General features: G+C 52.9%; 1 long non-coding RNA gene across 2 annotated transcripts in view; it reads left to right on the forward strand.

Annotated features, from left to right (window-relative positions):
- Window positions 1-17817, forward strand: part of LOC307197169 — a 154641-nt gene that overhangs the window by 24285 nt on the left and 112539 nt on the right. For both annotated transcript variants that reach the window (XR_013831341.1, XR_013831342.1), the window contains exon 2: window positions 7258-7335. This is a non-coding gene — a long non-coding RNA (uncharacterized lncRNA). The remainder of the gene's footprint in view (window positions 1-7257; window positions 7336-17817) is intronic.

Below are 17817 nucleotides of genomic sequence, written 5' to 3' on the forward strand. Positions count from 1 at the left end.
GAGGACCCGGAGCCCGGTCTTCTGAATGAGAGCCTGGAGCCCTTTCTCCCACGAGCGAGAAGCGGGCTGCTTTTCTGCTTATCACTCGGCACTAAATAAAGGGGGGCCTGACTCACGTTTGTCAGTCTCTTCGGAGCAGCCTCTCCCTGAGCCCCCCCCGCCCCCCGGCAGAGCTCAGGCAGGGACCTCCGCCCCCCCGAGGTCCCGGCTCGGCCCAAACACACGTGCTCTGGGGGTGGCAGCCCCCCTTGGGCTGCCTCGCTGTTTGTATCACCAGTTAATGGACCTGTTAATGGAGCTGATGCCGTTACTGTGGGTCCACAGGCTTCTCTAGTTTCTTTCTTAGGCCCTTGATTTCCCAAGCCTTATGTAGGTTAAGAGCTTTCAAAAACCAAACAAATAACCGTCACCCCCTGGCAAAACCCCAAGGGCTCGGCGTCCTGGGTGCCTGTGAAACGTAGCCGCACTGAGTCCTGTTCGAAGCCAGCGCGGCCTCTGCTGGGAATAGGTTACCCTTTCCTTCTGTAGAGCGGTCCTGCATAGGGTTTGTTTTAAAGGGATCTGGCTGAGTTGCCTGAAGACTGAAGTGTTTCATTGTAAGAAGTCGGGTCTCCTGGGGCCGAGCATCTGAATCTCTGTGAAGAGAGTGCTGATTCGGGGACTATTCCGGTGTCAAACGCACTTTTTGTATTACAGTTGTTTGTTGAATGAATAAAAGTCGCGCTCTCCTACCCCATAACTGTCCGAGTTCAGCGTAGCGTGATCCGGACAACCGCTAAAGGACTGCGGTCTGGGGCCGGCCGTCTTCGGAGGACCCACAAAGCGACAGGCTCCGTGGGCTCCCGTACGTGCATCACTTCTCCCCTGACCCGGCAGCGCCGGGAGGTGGGCGGTCCTCGTCCACCTCATCCAACCGCTAGGACTCTGGGGCTCGGGGTGTTGCTGCCTGGACCTCACACAGCTGGTGAGGGGGCGGGACAGGAACCGGCTCTCTGGCTCTAAGGCCGGTCGTCAGCGCACAGGTGCCGGGAGGCCCTGAGCCCTGTGTCTTGGCTGCTGTGGCCTTGATGCTGCTTCACAGACTAGCACAGAGTCCCAGGGCATCTGGTCTCCCACGGGCACCCGGGGGTCCTTGGGGGCTGGCTGGCTCCATCGGCTGAGCTGAGCTTGCAGAACTTGGGTGTAGACGGAGGCTTCGGCCCCTGCGCCCCCCGAGTGTCTCACTCCCTGGGGACCAGAGGCCTCCTGCAGCTCGGCCGGGGTCCAGGAGAGCCCACCACCACCTGTCCCGTCTGCTGGCCCGCGAGGCCGTGGCCGGGAGCTGGTGTGACCCTGGAGGGCCTGCCCACCGCGGGCTGCTCCTTTTTCCCGTGGGTGGTTCTGAGCCTCTGGGTGGGTCCGTGTCCCGGACGGCCTCCCTGCTCCCCCGCCTGCGCCCCCTGCCCACGTCAGAGTGGGGCGTCCAGGGGCCTCTGTGCTCAGTTTTCTGCTGTGAAAAGTGGGGGGAGTTGGGATTCCTGTCTCACGGGGTCGTTGTGAGGACAGAGTGAGGGCACGTGTGGACAGTGCTTTAGTGTGTTATTCAACATTAGCTGCTGTTTTCATCATTAATAATAAAACCAATAATGTATTCATAACAGTAGTAATTGAAATCTTGAAATTAGGATGAAATACTCACTCCGCCGTATAGGCTTTCTGAAGGCATGGAAGGTATGACGACAAAGAGACAGGTTTACTTAACAAACATAGAATTTATGCATCCAAATAGAGCCTTCTTCAGAACAATCACTTCTGAGCCTGGTTGTACATTTGGTCAAAAGAAACTTCCGTTGCCCAAGGATACGATCTGAATGCAGAGCAGCCCCGCTGCCCATGGCTGCGGGCAGAGCCCTGTGGGCCGAGTGTCACACTGTGTGGGCACAGAGGCACCCAGGACCAGCTGTGATGAGCAGGGCGCCTTGAGGCTGCGGGACCACTTGGGCCAGCTCCAGGGCGGCCGTGAGAGAGGAGGCTGGTTTCCGGTGGCTCTAAGGACGACTTGGAAACAGGCTCCCTGGAGTGGCTTTGGTTCGAGGAGAGAAACAGAAAGACCACCCGGCTTCCCGGATAACTGTGTGTTTGCATATTGAAATCAGTGCATTTGTTTAAACCTGTTAGTCTCGTTGCTTCAGAATCATATCTTTTTTTATTAATTTATTTTTATATTGAAGTACAGTTGATTTACAATGTTGTGTTCATTTCTGCTGTACGGCCAAGTGACTCAGTTATACACACATAGACATTCTTTTTTATATTCTTTTCCATGACGGTTTATCACAGGAAATTGTATACAGTGCCCCGTGCTGCACAGTAGGACCTTGTTGTTTATCCTCCCTTTACAGACTGGTTTGCATCTGCTGGCCCCAAACTCCCAGTCCATCCCTCTTCTACCCGCCCTTCACCAGTCTGTTCTCTACCTCTGTGAGTCTGTTTCTGTTTCTTAGATGTGTTCATTAGTGTCATATTTTAGATTCCACACATAAGTGATATCATATGGTATTTGTCTTGCTCTGTCTGACTTCCTTCACTTAGTATGATAATCTCTGGGTCCACCCATGTTGCCCTGAGTGGCATTATTTCATTCTCTTTATGGCTGAGTAGTATGCCATTGTATATATGTACCACGTCGTCTTTATCCATTCATCTGTCGATGACATTTAGGTTGTCTCCATGTCTTGGTTACTGTGAATACAATCATATCTTATAAGTAATATGCAATGTGGTATTGTTGTGGTAGGCGTGAGGCACGCTCGGTTAACACACAGTAAGCAGTGGTGGTCTTTTAACACTGAGAAAATTGATCTCTGTCTGTGACACTCTGGTTCCCAGCCCAGTGGGTTCTGATTTAACTTTCATTATTAGGAATGCTTACCACGTCAAAATGAAGTGAGCTGTTAGCTCCAGGAAGGAAAATGACATCCACAGAGAGAACGTTTACCACTTTGTTGGGCCCAGATCTCCTGTGCACGTACGTGTCCCTGTGATGTCAGCGACCACTGATTGGAAAAAGAACTACCAGTATTTCGTCATCAGTGACACGCTGGCAAAAACATATGAATATTCACCATACACTTAGGTGGATAAACTTTGTACGTGTCTTGTTCTGTGTGCTGGAACTTCGTAGGATGATTGACAAACGAAGCCTTAATGCCAGGTTTTTACCTTTGTGTGTCATATATAAGGACTGTTTTAACCCAGTTGCTCTCAGCAAGTGCGAATTATTATTTATATTAAAAAGCCTTAGGTCAGACTCCTGTTTCTCATGTTGACGCCTTACGCCCGTCACATCTGTTACTGCTTCTCTGCCGGTGGCTTCAGAGCTTTACTCGATCCTGGGGAGATTTGAATAAAAAAGGGACTTTTATGGTGCCACCCACACAAGGAGAGACACAGCCAGGCTTCCCTCAAAAGGCTCACAAACTTCGGAAGAAATTCTTTCTTTAAAAGCATCTAGACAAAACATGGGAGATACTACAAAGTTTTAAAAATACCCAACTAAATATGTGGGGGGAAGAAGAAAAAGTACAGAAATTTCTAAAATGTTTCCAGCCGCTTGAAACACTTTTTTTTTTTAAGTTGAAATCTTTGTCCACAGTTCTTGAGTGTACACTAAATCATGGAATCAAAACCTATGCCTGGTCCCCTGGTTCCACTCAGGCAGCTCGCAGCCGCCAGTCAGGGTCCTCCCCTCTCCTGCACACATGGCCTCTAGAAGACACTCAGGACACACGGCCAAACCAAGTAAATGGACACAGAAAAGGAAAATCCGTGGTTCTCACCTGAAGCCACATAAAATACCTGTGTAGACATGGCTATTGCATGGGTAGCGATAGAAAATCGTGTAACATCTTTGCCAAAAGTAAGTAGTGTGATGTTTTACAGTTTCTAGATTATGTCTTTCAAGACAGTACTGGGCTAAGATGGGCTGTTTTGAAGCAACGAAGCTCATCAAGGAAGCGTGTTTACAGTTTACAGTTTGCGGAGAAAGTGGGGTGGGGAGTTGGAGAGCTGGACGCGGCGATTAACTGGCTTTGGGGGCGGACACAGGGAAGAATGACGCCGAGGAGGGCATAATCCCCCACTGACATCCGCCTCTGGCCCTTTGGGGCAGTTGACGGTTCTGCCTGTCGGACACACATGTGGCCGAGTGTGTGTCTGCGGCTTTGAGTCTGAGCCACTGCGGCAAATCACCAAGTGCTGGCTGGACAACAGCAGCAAAGGATACTTTTGTTTTCTTTTTCCGTTTGCGCATGAGAAAGCCTTCTCCTCTTTCCTGCTTAAATATACACAAAGGACTCAGTATACTTAGAGTGTTAACACCCTGAAAGGGAAACTGGGAATTTTAAAGGAGTTTAATCTGACAACTGATGCTCTAGTTAATTCCTAATGAATAACTGATTAGCTCCACATTTTCCAGGAAACCACAGCATTTTGCATCGTGACGTAACTCAAGATTACGTATCATTTTATTTTATCTCAGAGAGGCGCACATAAAGGCAAGGGTCTCTCCACTTGGCACTCGCTCCTTCCCTAGCATGTCTGGACTAGCAATTCGGCTCATTAAAAGGTAGCAAAAAAAAGTCGTTGCAAAAGAGGGAACTGAGCTTTGGTCTTGTAAGAATTTTTAGTGGTTTGGATTATGAAGATGTCAGACGGCTGCCAGGCCAGAGAAGGATGCTCGCCGCGTCTGTTCAGAAAACACAGACACATCTCTGTGCTGCCTTGTCATTATTTTTAAAGTGTGAAGGGAAATCCATTCGCTTGAATACTTTTTCTTGAAATGCTAACAAGGATGTCGGTTGGTAGCCATTACATTGCAGCTCTGGTGATGTGGACGCCCACCTGTGAGGGACTTCCTGGCGACGGTGGCCTCTTGACACACGGCTGAAGGGTTGGTTTCCAGAGTAACATCTGCTCTTCGTTTTCCTCTGGGTTGGTTGGCCCTTCTGAAAATCCGAGTTGTAGATATTCTAAAGTGAGGCAGCAGCGTCTGAAACCACATCTGCCAGCGTGTTGTTCTGACGGCACAGACCCGGCAGCCCCCAGGCAGGCAGAGGCAAGAGGTCTGAGTGGCCCTTTCTGCCCCGAAGTCACAGGTGGTTCTGTCCCCTCACGGGCCTGGTGTCCGGCGACCGTGTAGCAGTTAATTTACAACTTGCAGAAGGCCAGACGGGTCTCTCCCTGACGCCCAGGTCACAGCCTTGGTCAGTTCAAGGACTCTGTTTTGTTTGTTTTTGTGGTTCTTTGTTTTATAGACCATCTAGGTTCTTTGCTTCTGTTTCTCTCTTCCACCTGGGCCCCACCCACTGCACTGCCAGTTCACTGTTGCCAGGGGAAACAAGAAAGGAAGTAAAACAAATCAGCCTGGCTACATCTCTATGGTTCTGGATACATTTTGGGTAGTGGGGAAGAAGTTGGATACATGAAAATGAGATCTGTGCAGTGAAAAACTGGAAACAATTTGGATGTTCAAACAGAGTGAAAGGGTGGAGCTGACTCCGGGCTGAGGATGGAGGGTGAGAGCTGGCTTGGGAACCGTAAGCCCCTGCAGGCATCTTGGTTACTTACCGTGAGATCTTGGACGAGACATCTTTGCTCCACAGTCTCTCATCTATTACACGGGGACTATCGGGTCCTCGCGAAGACCTGTGATCAGATCACAGAAAGGCCCAGGAAAGCGGCCACCTCCTGGGGTAACTGATGCAAGGTAGTACTGAGTGGCTCTAACCACTACTTTCTATATGACAGACTATTGCATAGTCTTTAAAGTTATCTGTAGAGCTTTCAAGGACATGGAAAACTTTAAGAAAGTTTTTTGAAAAAAGTAGAGTTAAAATGATAAGAACCATATGATGTCAAAATGTAAAAGTAACTGGAAAGAAGATTGAAATACGACAGAGTATTACCTGGATTGCCCCTGGATGTTGGGATTATGGCTGGTCTTAAAAAGAATTTCGCTTTATCCTTTCTCAGTTTTTAGAAATAATTGTGTGTTTTTCCCCCATAGGTAGAGATCCTTCCCCCAACTCAAAAATAAAATGAGAACGGAAGGTTCTATATATTTCATTTATTCAAGCTACACTGACACACACAGTGAATTTAAAAGTTGGAAACAAATGATGAAATCAGAACAAGAAGGGTGCTCTCTCTGAGAGGCTGTGCTCTAAAAAATAGTAATTTGGGAATTCGAGTCCGTGAAAATTAAACTGGGGGAGGGCAACTGAAAGCTGGCTCTTCTCTGTTGGGAGGGAATGTGCTCTCCCTCTGAAAGGACCCCCCGCCCCGCCCCAGACACACAAAAGACGACGCGCTGCTCAGACAGGGTTCCTACTGGGCGGCAGGGCCAGGCTCTGCTGAGTGTGGACGGCTCGCCCTCCAGAGCAGGTGGGTTTGGAGAAGCAGAGGCCGGGCCGGCTGGCAGCAGCTGTGGAAGGAATTCCACTCTGGTGCTCTGCACACAGCAAGGGCTGTTCATTAACCAGCCCCGTGACCGCAGGAGAATTTAATTGTTTTTTATTTGGTATCTTTTTAGCCAGAGGACTTTTCTCTGTATTGATAAACATTACATTAATTTTCCATTGTTCTGGTTAGTTCTGAGATACCGTGGGTCAAATCAAGGTCTCAATAATCCCACTGGAAAAAGCCCAAAATAAGCAAAACCCAAAAAACTCCGCCGAATTCTAATCAGAAAGTGATGTCAGTCACTGATGCTCTGCTCCCAGGCTGGTGTGTCCCCGCCGCCTGCGTCCTCAGGCCGTAGGTCCTGAAGCTTTGCGGACCGTGGAGGCATCATCCTTGGACATACTCTTTGCCATCTGTTGACCAGCGTGAAGCTGGAGTTTCAGGGAGGGGATGAGAGCGTCCTGGTGTCCTTGAAGCAGTGCTGGCCCCGCGTGGACCTGAGTGGCTGGGCTGAGGCGCCGGCACACCCAGTGTCCCCGTGTTGTCACTTTTGACCCAGAACGGACAACTCACATTCCAGAGGAAGTGCCGCTTCCCCACTTCCCCATCGAGCCCCCCCTACCCCCGACCAGAGTTGCTGGCCCCACGCTGCTCCACATCTGGGCCGCTTGGAAATAATTGAGGACTCTTACAGTCACGATAAACTGTGCTTTCCCCAGCTCCCGGCCCTTTGAAGTTGCAGACAGTTTCCTGATAATTGATAATCTAATCTCAGCCCGGCCTGTATGTTTTTTCTTTTCCCCCTTTTCTTTCCAGGCTTCTCTGCAAGGAGGGAATTATTACAGCGGACGTATTGATCGCCTTGAGGGGAGGTCACGGTGCGGGAACTGCCCGGTGAGCACGAGGTTTCGTGAAAGGTGAAATCTTGGCGAGATCGAATAACAACCAGGGTGCCCGGTTGAACGTGGGGAGGAGAGTGGAGGAGGGTTAGGAAGGATTTTATTCTCGCTGCCTTAGGGCTATACATGGCAATCACTACTGCGGAAGCAATAAAGAAGTTGTTAATTACAGGTTTACACCCCTGTGGCCCAAAGCAGGAATGGGACTAAAGGTTATAAAGTGGTTCTTTAAAAAAAAAAAAAAAGTGATACACGTTCTCCTTTCCAGTGGAATAACTTAATTAGCAGTCAGGTTTGGGCCTGATGAAGAAAACTCTCAAAGAGACATCTTATTAGAATAATTCAATTTGTCTATACCCTCCAATTTGCTTTTCGTAACTGTCCATTCTGCTTTTGTTTTCCCTGATTGTCTCTTGAAATCTTTGAGATGGGGAACCACTAGAGCATTAGGTATTAAACGTGCCTCCCCGCCTCCCAGCACGGGTTATGATATTGTGCGTTTGCAGAGGCCAAGGGCGCTCTGTCACTTAGTAATCGAGCTTGCCGTGGGATCCCGGCATCCCGCAGGTGCTGAGGTGATGCTGCGTGTGTCTGATGAAGCTTCGTGCCCCTCGAGCCTCGAGACGCAGCCTCATTCTTAGCAGAGCCAGGCGTGTCCACCCCGGGGCACCCAGCTGACATTTCCACGAGGTGGGAAGGGCTGGTTTCAGAAATGGTCAGTGTTAAAAAGTTAAATCCTCTTTGAAGCAATCTGCTTTTTCTGTACTTAAGCTTGACTCAGAAAAAGCCGGGCAACGCTCTCGGGAGCCCGGGCCCCTCGTGTGGACGCCAGGCCCTGGCTCGGCCTCCACACTCCCTCCTTGTGGCATTTATGAGCCGCAGCAATTCGTGTGTGTGTGTGTGTGTGTGTGTGTGTGTGTGTGTGTGTGTGTGTGTGTTTCGGCCTCTGGATGGGCTGCCGTGTCTTTTTCATCTTCTCATGCCCGGTACCCAGTATGATGGTGGGACGCAGTAGGTGCTCATCTTCTCATGCCCGGTACCCAGTATGATGGTGGGACGCAGTAGGTGCTCACTAAAGGCTTGATTGAACTAGTGGCAGATACAGCTTTCTGAATGCCGCCCCACGTGTGCCATTCCTGCAATAAAAATCATGCTCTTCTCCTGGGTAACTTTGTTTGTTTCGCATGTTTGTTCCAAACTGGGAGTGTCGTCAACATGGTTTGTAGTTGAGGCAAATAAACAGCCCTTCAGAGAGTTGGCATGAAAACCCTCGGGGCCGTTTAGGTGGGCACCAGGGTTTATGACGGACAGAGGGTGCCGTGGCAGGGGGACCTGGGAAGGAAACGAGCGCCCTGGGGACAGGGAGTATCGTCCTGTCCTCTTTCAGCTGCAGATTGGCCTCTGGGAGGGACACATTGTCCGCTTATGGCCGCAGTAATTCCTTTTCCTGTGTCCACGGTGACCCCAGGGAGGGCTCGTCGGGTAGCAGCGTGAGGACCTCTGTGGTGGGGCGAGGGCCCTGTCGTGTGTTAGAATCCCCGCTGGCTGGGGGCCCCGAGGCCTCAGATCTGCTGCCGCCCCTCAGCGCCCGCCTGGCACCTGCTGCTTCCACTCTAGCGCTGGTGGGCCCAGTGTGGCCCCAGTGTGGCCCCGGCGGGAGCCCAGCAGCAGGCCTCACTCCCCAGGGACAGTGATGGGAGGGGCCAGAGTCCGACTCACATTCGCACGCAATGTGGCAGAGCGGGTGTCAGAGTGAGCTTGGGGGCAAAAAATAATAACATGAAATCTCTTTGCTGGGCCCACGGGCAGGTGCAGAGGACAGACCTGGGCCCCACGGCTCCCTGCCCCTGCGCAGCTGGCCCTCTGCCTCTCACTCAACGTGAACTTGCCCCAGCACGGTCCCCAGGGAGGGTGCCCTGCTGCCTGGCTCTTCCAACCCAATTTCCATTCCCGCACATGCTCCCCGGCCCCTACGTCAAAAGTGGCTTTCTGCTTTCTCCTTTTGTAACACGTTACTGTGAGATCATTGCATAAAAACTACAACATTCTCAGAGGCAGAACAAAATGAAAGGAATTGTTCATCTCCCAACAAACCTGTTTTCTTGTGTTATCTCTGTTACTTTTTCTGTTTCACGCACAGCAGAGACCATGTGTTACTCTCGTCTCATGCTTTTTCACTGAATGTCGTGATAGGCATTCTTACTAAAGACTGGACTTCGTGGTGATTTAAAATGTCGCCGTATGATTTATCATGACTTACTAGTTACCAGAGGGAGTTCCCGGGGTCCAGACCATTGGTGGAAGCATCCCCCAAACGGTGGACGTGTGGAAACAGGGCAAGTCCAGAGCTGGGTACGGCACCGAAGCCGGGCAGCCGGAACGCCGGTCTTCAGGACCACAAGCCCCTGCGCTTGCCGTGGGGACCGACACGGGTACGCACACGTGCACATGCGTACACACAAGGCACACATACACACAAGACATGCATGCTCACATGTTAATCTACACACAGACATGTATATACACGGGCATGTATGTACACACCATCCACAAGTCACACGTATATATACACAGACACACATGCATGCACAAACAATGAACCACAACACGCATGTACACGTGCAAACATGCACACAGGCATATGCACATGTATACACACAAGCATACACACATGCACACAGACACGCGTGTGCACAGCCTTCCCAGTAGGGACGAGAGAACGCTTTGAGACGTTGTTGGTTCTTGTCACCTTTAATCACAGCAGACGCATTCTGTATGGCACTGCGCTGTTTCCCGGGCCCGTCTCTGGCATCTCCTGTGATGTGAGGTCTCTGGAGCCGGCGCGGTGAGTCCCAGGTTACAGACAAGGAAGCAGGCTCGTGACATTCAGGGGTTCCCGAGGCCCGGGCTCCAGGCTGGGCTGGGGCCAGATCTCCTTCCTTGTGGACTTTTTTGTCCTTAAGGGTCACATGAGGGAGAGAGAGAGACATAAAGATGTTTTCTTTTTTTTCTGATGAAATAATAGAGATGTTGATGTGGCGAGAGAGAAGTGATTTTAGGGCCACACAGAAACTCGCTGGCCAGATGGAGAGGGAATCCTCTCCATCCATTGTTTGGATCCAGGTTTTTCTGCCCTGTGCTCTGTTCTTTATGGTCTTACTAAAACAGTGACGTGAAACCAGAAATTAAGCACCAGTGAGGTTTCAGGGAAAAGCCGCCGTCACCATGAAGTGCATCAGCCCCAGGAGTGGCACGTGGAGCCCAAACATATCCCCTCTCTGCCCCGCGTGCCCGGGGCGTCCGGCTGTCCCTCCTCGTTTTCTGTGCCCGCCCTTGGCAGTGGCCGTGCCCATGGGGTCCAGAGAGACAGCCGGTTCTTCTACGTCCGACCTGTGGCAACACTGGATGTGTGAACGCGGCCGGGTTAACTTGGTTGGACTAAGTTGGTTAGTTCTCAGCCTCGTTTGTCCAGAGGAGGAGTTTTTGAGCCGCCCCCATATGTCCCGGGCCACCCAGAGCATCCGCTTTGGGAAATGTGTATCTGCAGAAATTGCGAGGGAATTGATATCACTGGCTCGTTGGGGAGAAATTGTTCAAAAGTACTGATTTTCATCCACATGGAAACCTTTCACTCCATGAAACTGGATTTGTTTGGAAACCAGACCCAGCCCCAGAACAGCTTTCAGTCGAAAGTCACTTTCTACAGCAGAAAGGGCTCTGAGGGGCACATTGTTCCGAGTACCCCAAGCCTGGGGGGCCTGACCCAGTGTTTCTTCCCAGGGCCTCACGGGGTCTCGTGGGGAAGAGGCAGACGGTGCCGGAGAGGCCCGTGTCCTGCCAGCGCTTGGTGCCCTGGGGCGTCGATTGCACGGGAGGGCGTCCGAGCTCCTGACGCTTCCCCCCTCCGTCCGTGGAGGAGCGGCGCAGACACCACGCTTCTGTCCTTGGGCTTTTGCTTCATCGAACTCAGTTATACCGTCTCTTATACTTAGCGCCTGTTGTGTGGCTTTTGCGGAAATGTTCCGGGAGGGCTTCAGGTCCTGTCCCACCGTGCTGCTGGCCTCCGCATGATCCTTGGACTGTTTCGCAGCCCCCTTTCTGCAGCAGCCCTGCCGGCCGCGATGCTCCAGTGCAGGGTCACCGGCTGCGTGGCAGCCCCGCCTGGCACAGGGAGCAGAGGACAGGACCCGCCTGAGTGCCGCCTCTTTGCTCTGGAGATGTGAATCAGAGCAAATTCAAATCCTCTCGTCTGTCTCATCGTGTGTGTGTGTGTGTGTGTGTGTGTGTGTGTGGGCACAGGGTGGAGGGTGTGACGGCACTAAGTTCTCCCCAGTGGTTTCACTCGGTCATCACTGGACCCCTTGAGTCTCCTCTGATGTGCAGTCGAGACCACTTTGATTCCAGGAATAGATGAAACGTGTCTTTCTTTGGGGGGCATTTTTGTCCAGACGACTTTCCCTGGATAGATGTCCTGCGGGTACCAGACACTATGTTCTCCCGAGAACTGTGTCGCACACGATCATCTTTCATGGGAATCGCGTTGTTAGCGTCGTTCCACCCACCAGGGAAAGAGCGGGCAGCAGCAGAGTTAGACTCGTGGTCACGTGGACCACATACCTGGTTCTGGGGACAGAAAGAGGCGCCCTTGGAAAAGTGTGGCACATTCGAAACGGCCTAAAGAGGTTTCCTGCTAGCTGAATAGGCATTTTCTGAGTTTTTCCTCAGGAGTGTAGCTAATAACTTCGTTTCTAAGGATCACATCTGGATTACAGACAAAAAAGTCAACTTCGCCATAAGCCAGAGCCAGTGATTGGAGATGTCTCAGCTCATATTGGCAGCAAGACCAAAGCTTACAAATGGATGTGGCTTTTGTGGCTCAGACTTCAAAGAAATTCTCCCAACACGGGCGGTTGTCAGAGACCGTGCACCGTGGTTGCCACTGATCTAAATGGGAGCGAGTAGTTCTGAACCCTTTTAAAATCTGACTCACCGCCCAGGACTGCATCAGCGTCTTTCTGACGCTTGAGTTTCTATCTGTTGGAATCCGCCGGCAGGAAAGAGTTGAGAACAGTATTTCTTTTTCGCTTTTCGAGCTTCACAGAGCAGTGCGCCCTGCTCGGATGTGAAGTTGGATGCTGACGGCTGATTTCACTGTCCTTGCGGTGGAGTGACTTGTCGGGGGATGTGGGGGAGTGGGAGGGGTGTGCGTGGGTGTGCGTGGTGTGCGGGTGTGGGTGTGTATGTGTGGGTGTGTGTGCGTGTGTGTGTGGTGGGGCGTGCGGAGGGTGACTCCGACTAATGCAAACACCATCGTCGCCTGCGAACGGCAGGAGTTGCTGACGGGAGAACACCTTGCCTCTCTCTCTGTGTGTCCGTAATGAAAACCCTCAAGCTTGCCCTTTTGTAATATAAACAGAAAATTATGCGTCCGCACAAACGCCCGCCCCTAAGAAGGCAACTTTCATTCCTGCTCATCGCGTGGGGAACCTGCCCTGGGGGCGGATGTGGCTCCCAGCTGCTGCGGGGGGAGCAGGCGCGCCGTGCCACATCTGGGCTGGCATCTTTGAAGAGACACTTAATCTGCAGGCTGAGGGATGCTAAGCCGCTTTGCATTTCTCCGCTGCGTCTCCAGCTGAAGCCGAGTGACTCCGTGTCACCGGGGAGACAGGGAACAATTGGGACGGGGATACAGACGCCCTGCACGGGAATAAAGGCGCCGGCCTTGAGCAGTCCTGCAAGAGATGCACTGGCCGGCTCGAAGGGCGCAGGGCCGGGCCCGGAGCGAAGCAGCGGGTCCCTGGTCCAGAGCCCACGGGAGGCCGGGCAGGCGCCGGGAGACGGATCCCCTCGGATGGCGCCCGCTGCTCGGGGGCCTGTTGGTGATGGATTCGTCCTGTGTCCCCACCGCGACGCGGGGGACCTTCTGCCTCTGACCCCAGAGGCTGGTGTGGGTGCGCGGACGCGGCCAGAGTCACAGGCCCCGTGACTCCACAGGCGCGTGGCCACCTGGCGGGTCTCGCTCATCACACCTGAGCTATGACCCTCCTGTCACACGTCACAGCTGCCCAGGGAGCCGGAAGGCGCTGAGACTGTCCTGGCGAGGCTGCCCCCCGAGGACGCTCAGGTCCCTTCATCCCCCCTTGTCTGAGGACAGGGGACCGTGAGCCCCTTGGCTCCACCCTCTGTGCACAGTGTCCACTTGTCCCCGTCCCCGTCCAGCAGGTCCATTAGGGACCCCTCTCCTGTAGGAACGTTCCCGACCTTCTCGACTGCAGCCCGTATGTCCTCTGAAGTCACCTGTTACTTCTTCAAGTGTTCAGGTCACTTGTCACCTCCCCGCACATTTATTCACCGACCTTCCCCTTTACACCCTGGACGGCCCAGGAGCGAGAGCCCAGGCTCTGTGACTCTGTTTCCAACGGCGTGGGGCGGAGGCCCGGCAGGCTCTCCTCTGCTGGGCGGGGCCGTAAGGGGACCAGGAGGGCGGGGGTCTGCGGGGGGGGGGGGGGGAGGGGGGCGTGGAGTCTCTTATACGCACACGTGCGCACGCACACACACACTCCCTGAGGAGATGTCCTTGCTCGTTGCTCTTTATTAATTCTCAAAAGGCCTGAACCTGTTCCACACAATTTAAATTTCAGTGTAATTCTTTCTGTGTTTTTCTGCTTACTGTTCTTTCTCTTTCCTCTTTCACATCCCAGTTGCTAAATTATCCAGGAAAGCAACGCGTCTTAGCAAAGCTTTCGCAACGTTTTCCGATTTTAACTGAGGCCTTTGCAAAGCCGTCTAGTTGGCGATGTGAGGATGCGCCCGGGAGGGAGCTGCCACAAGAGGTGTCGGCCTCGCTCTGGCCTGTTAGACGTGAGCGCCCGGAGCCCTGACGCCCCAGCTGGGTCAGGACTGTGGCGCACGGGGGTGACAGGGGGGATGGCCCCTGGGCCTCATGGGCTGTGCTCCTGGAGGGGGGCTTGGCGTGGGGGTGGGTGGGCTGCACCGGCCGGGACTGTATGGCTGGAGTCTGGGCAGGGCAGGAGGGTGAGGCCGTCGGACGCGGAGGCAGAGCTGCAGGCAGGAGGGGCCGGCCTCTCCTCAGCTCTCCATCCTGTGAAGGCCGCTGTGCCGCCTCCCGCAGTCCCTCCCCCCTCAGCTCAGGACCCACCGGAGCATCTCCACTTCCGACCCTGAGGGTCCAAATCAGAACGCGTCTGCCAGCACCAGGGGTTTGCTTTATCGGGTTGTAGAGGATAACTTGAGTTTATGGTAAGACTTCTTACATTTTCACCTTGAAGAAATCCATGTAAAAGTTGACATTTCTCTGCTCATGCAAATATGAAAGAGGAACATTACAGAGAATCTGATCATATAATAAACGATATTCTGGGTTGGTGGGTGGCCAATGCAGCCAGCTGCTGGGTTCTGTACGTCCCACAGACTAAGAAGGATTTTTTGAAATTTTTTTTAATGGGTGAAAAAAATCCAAAGAAGAATGAAATTTCCTGACATGTGAAATTTCCTGATTATGTGACGTTCACATGTCAGTGTCCACAAATAAAGTTTTATTGGCACACAGCCACACATTCATGGATGTGTCGTTTGTACAAGAGCTGAGTCGAATAGCTGCGACCGGGACGTTCGACCCATAAATCAGGATGATTTACAGTCTGGCTGCTTACAGAGAATGCTCTGAGCAGACCTACATCATATTGTTTATCTGTAATCCATCATAAGTTATAATGACAGGGGATTCCATTCTGTGACACCCTAAACATGCCCACAGACCGTAAAGTGATGAGCTTGACAATATACATGGCAAAAACATTTTAATCACATATTGGAACATTTTCAGTACAGTTGAAGGAAATTTCCTTTGACAGAGAACTTCCAGATATGTTTTGCATCTGTTTTTACATGCATACAAATACATAACTTGGGAAGTATTCGTGAATACATCAAGTGTTCAACTGCTCTGATCACTAATGTTCAGTGAGGCAACGGTGTGCTTCCTTTTACTTTAAATGCGTGAGAATATGTAAATGTGGCCAATTAGGAAATTATCCCCGATTGTCATGAAAAGAGTACCTCAGACTCATGCAGTTTGACTCTTACAAGTTTTGATGCACATAATAAAAATAAAACATAGAAGTCCTCCCACACTATATATATAATTTCTCGTCCTCATGACAGCCTTTCCATTTAGGGAAGGTGTCCATTTTACAGCTGAAGAAACTGAGGCTCATGGAAGTTCTGGGCCTTGTCCAAGGCATGACGAGGCCTGGGGTTCCTGATTCTAAAGCATCTGCTTTTGTCAATGATCTCATGCTGACTCTCTGAGACGATTTTACTCACAGCTTTTTAAGGTAAATGTGGGGCATGGAAGCAGAATTGTTTTTTGGTTCTTGTGATGGAAAGAGGATTTCCTGTAGGATGCTGACAAGCTGTCTGTAAGATTTCCGACGTTATTACGTGATTTCTGTCACTAGCCAATGTCAGAGCTGAGGCTAATCAATCGGAAGTGATCGTCTTCAAGGACAGAGCTCTCCTGGGAGCCTGACCTACTGACACACGTGCCCGGGGATGGAAGGCCGCTGCTCAGCAAAAGCCTGGACCGGCGGCTGTGCGGGGCCTTGGGAGGGGTCCCGGGGGAGCGGTGGTTTCGGGTGACTGTTGCTCAGCACGCAGGTGTTGGTCACTGCAGAGAAAAGGACCTTCAAGGCCAAACGGGTTTGGAAGATGTGGGTCCCGATCTCGCAGGCATGTTTGTCCTTATCTGAATGTCATGAACCAGCCGTCAGGCAGGTGGCTGATCTCTGAACCTAAGGAAGGGCTCTGTGAGAACGACTGCTGCTCATATCTGGGGCCCCGCACCCGCTCTGAGTTCCTCTCAATTGTCCTCAACTCTGGCCCCACGGGCCGTCGGTCGGGTGGCCCTGGGCACGCACTGCACGTCGGTTCCCTCATCTGTGATCTGCGGGTCATAATGGGGCCTGTCGCCTGGTCAGCCGTGGCGTTGTCGTGAGAGCCCATGTGCACCTGCCTGCTGGGCGGGGGTCCCAGCCTGCTGTCCCCGTTCAGGCACTTGTTCCGGGTGTGATGGCTCACCGTGGCACGGACGCTGTCATCTCCCTTCCGCGGCCCATGGTGGGCGTGGTCGGCACTTGTAGCCTCAGGCTCGCTTTTCTTCACACAGGCCTTGCGGACTTGCCTCCCCTGCGGTTACGATCCCACGGGTGACGGGCCCCTGTGCGGGGGCGTGGAGGCCCCCGGGACCCCCGGCCCCACCCCCTCCCATGTGGGCGTCCGCAGGCGGTGTCCCGAGCCTGTGCTCTGGCCCCGCGGTGGCCCCCCTCCTGCCCTGCGTGTGGTCACGGCCTCTCCTGCCCCCAGTGTCCATCCACACCCATGTCCCCAGCTCTGACTGGCCATTCCTGACAGTGACCCCGGGGCTCTGGCTTCCCCGGGTGGCGCCCGTCTCCACGCCCCCGCCCGGTGCCCCGGGGGTGCTGCTCACAGCTGCTGCCGAATCCACGTGGGTTTTGCCCTGATTGCACGACTGCACATCTGATTTCAGTCCCGAGAGTGAAAAACAGCTCGTGCTCAGAGAACTTGATGCTTCTGATGACAAAGGTACTGACAACCTATAAAGTACAGGGGCAGGAGAGAGACAAAAAGAATAAAAATCACATTTTCCACCAGCGAGAAACGCCTGCCATTGTGGTCTGTATCTTCCCAGGACATGCTTTCCTATAGTTAACTCGTTCATCGGGCCGTTCGAAGGCGCGAGCAGAGCCGCACAGCCGTCGGGGGAGGATGGCCTCTGTTCATTTCTTCCTGGGGCAGTGAGGACCTGACGCCAGCACCAGAGCCGAGGGCATCCTGAGAGGCTGTCCCCTGCTTCCTCGTCTCCGCTGGCCCTCGCTGTCTCGCTCTGTGCTTCCTCGTCTCCGCTGGCCCTTGCTGTCTCGCTCTGCGTCTCTCTCCCTGTCTCCGTCTCGTCCTCTTTCTCCTGCCTCTGCGAAGCCCACCTCACCCACACGACACCTCACAGCTTGGCCAACACCCGATGCCTTAGGTTTCCAGCTCCAACTGTCAACTGCCCCCTTTTCTTGGAACTTCTGAACTCAGATGACGTAGCCAAGGAGTGTGCAGGCGCGCATCTCTGTCGTAGGTCGGTGGTCAGGCTTTGATATTCTCGACTGGGTCAGGAGCCCCCTCTAAACCAATGAGAGGTGACGGGGAGATGGAATTGCTGACATGCGACGCGTCTCCCTGGGGGCTATCTCCCAGCATGGCCGTGTCTGGCGTGATGTGGGGACACCGGGCTCTCTCCACGCCGGCTCTGCCTCGCGGGTTCTTCCCTCTCGGTGCCCCCTGGGCATCCCGTCACCCACACGCCTGGCCCCGACACGGTTGTAGGACAGGAGCTGGGTCCCAGACAAGTGGAACCCCTTCCCTCCTCGCTCTGCTGTGTGTTTCCACG

This window comes from Stenella coeruleoalba (assembly GCF_951394435.1).
Source record: "Stenella coeruleoalba genome assembly, chromosome: 14".
Classification (NCBI taxonomy): domain Eukaryota; kingdom Metazoa; phylum Chordata; class Mammalia; order Artiodactyla; family Delphinidae; genus Stenella; species Stenella coeruleoalba.